The sequence below is a fragment of the Pseudophryne corroboree genome, chromosome 5, assembly GCF_028390025.1.
Source record: "Pseudophryne corroboree isolate aPseCor3 chromosome 5, aPseCor3.hap2, whole genome shotgun sequence".
NCBI lineage: Eukaryota > Metazoa > Chordata > Amphibia > Anura > Myobatrachidae > Pseudophryne > Pseudophryne corroboree.
The window spans coordinates 535,766,951-535,769,372 of record NC_086448.1 but is presented as its reverse complement, the minus strand read 5'-3'; positions in this window follow the sequence as shown (position 1 = coordinate 535,769,372).

The window sequence follows — 2,422 nt, the reverse complement described above, 5'->3', positions numbered from 1 at the left end:
AGGTGTGAGGTATTCAGAATAGACTGAAAATGAGTGGAAATGATGGTTTTTGAGGTTAATAATACTTTGGGATCAAAATGACCCCCAAATTCTATGATTTAAGCTGTTTTTTAGGTTTTTTGGAAAAAAACACCCGAATCCAAAACACACCCGAATCCGACAAAAAAAATTCGGTTAGGTTTTGCCAAAACGCGGTCGAACCCAAAACACGGCCGCGGAACCGAACCCAAAACCAAAACACAAAACCCGAAAAATTTCCGGCGCTCATCTCTACTTTTTATGTGAGCCAGCACACTGCAGCCCCGCCGTGATAGCTTCTTGTATGCTGTTCCTGCCTTGCAGAACTCTGTTCCTGTCAGCCGTGTTTGGTGGATCTTGCTCCCTGCCCTTTGGTACTTTGGAGGTCCGAAGCCGGTCCTGGGAATCCTTCTACTCCTTGCGAACCTGTTTGTCATCTGGGGTTCTCGCCCGGTTTCGTGAGTAGCGGCTTCTGCCGCGTGTTGCGGCCTATGCCGCTTAGTGTTTACTTTACTGTGAATTGGTGCATTTGCGGAGGTTTCCGCTTTCACTGTCCTCCCCGGAACTCGGCGGTGCCGTGTAGGGGAGTGGACAGTGGTTTCTTTGTAGTTCTTTTTCCTTTGGCGGCATGCTGCACATACGTTTAGTTTTTAGGTAGTTTATAGCCCCTAGCGTGGTTGTTTCAGTTAGAGGTCCCCTTGTTATTACCCTGTCTCAGTTCACGCCTTGTCTCTCTTTAAGACCTGAGGGGGCATCGGAGTTGGGCAGGCCTAATCCGCCCTTCAAACGCGGCTGCCATGGGCCCAAGAAACCATAGTCGTTCAGGCGTGAATTGATAACACGGGTAAGACAACGGAGGTAAGGTGCTAGGGGCTATTTCCTTCCCATTTCCCTATCCCAGCATTCCGTCTTGGTGCTCAGGACTCACTACATAAGATCTCCCCTGTCCTGAGCATCAGGATCGTAACATTATCACCGGCCCACATAAAGAAAAAAGGGGGTTTAATTTTTTCCGTTGTATTGGTTGGCCTAGAAATTCGGCCTCATGAATCCGGCAGGTTTAGGGCCAAACCCCAGTCAGCTTTTGGTTAACCAAATACAGGAATTAACTCAGATGGTTCAGGACCTTACTCTTCGGGTGAGATCGCAGGAAGATCTTTTGCGAGCCTCCCCGAGTATGGTTCCAGAACCAAAGATGCATTTACCTGACCGTTTTTCGGGTAACCGAAAGGATTTTTTTAATTTTAAGGAAGCTTGTAAGCTTTATTTTCGTTTAAGGCCCCGTTCCTTTGGTACTGAGTCTCAGCGGGTCGGGATTGTGATGTCTCTACTTCAGGGTGATCCACAGACCTGGGCGTTTGGGCTAAGAGCGGATGATGCTGCTTTGTTATCAGTAGATGCCTTTTTTAAATCCTTAGGCCTCTTATATGACGACCCAGATAGAGAAGCATCAGCTGAGAGTCACCTGCGTGCCCTTAAGCAAGGCAAAAATCCAGCAGAGGTGTATTGTACCGAATTTCGCCGTTGGTCGAACGACTGTGGCTGGAATGACCCGGCCCTGCGTAGTCAGTTTCGCCTCGGACTGTCGGAAGTGATTAAAGACAGTCTCCTTCAGTACCCCGCTCCTGAGACTCTAGACAAACTCATGGAGCTGCTTGCTATTAAAATTGATCGTCATCTCCGAGAGCGGAGGGCTGAAAGAGGAACAACTTTTAGGCCTAATCCATGTGTATATACTTTTCCTGAGGACGTCGAGGAGCCCATGCAAATGGGTCTCTCCCGGCTGTCCCCAGAGGAAAGAACCAGAAGGTTAAGTTCTGGTCTTTGTTTGTATTGTGGTGGTAAGGGACATATCGCACGTAACTGCCCGAACAAGCCGGGAAACGCTCTGACCAAGTGAACTGTGAGGGGGTTCACTTGGGTCTGCAGTTAATCTCCTCTAATAATTCTCTATTAGTTCCGGTAAAGATTTCCTTTGGCAGCCTCAGTTCGTTGGTGTCGGCCTTCGTCGACAGTGGAGCTGCAGGAAATTTTATGGATTTAGCTTGGGCTAAGGCTTTAGGCGTTCCACTGATACCCTTAGATAGACGTATCACCATGCACGGCTTGGATGGGGGTCCGCTTTCCAATGGGGTTATTACTCACCGCACACCTCCAGTATTTCTGACAGTGGGGGCCTTACATTCAGAAGAAATAGAATTTTACCTTACACATTGTCCGGCAGTTCCAGTAGTTTTGGGTCACCCCTGGCTTGCCTTTCATAATCCCACCATAGGTTGGCAGTCTGGGGAGATTTCCCAATGGGGTCCTTTTTGTGTTAAGGAGTGTATTTCCCATCCTGTCCGGGTTGCGGCAGTTACCCCAGAACTTATTCCTCTGGAATATCAGGATTTTGCTGATGTGT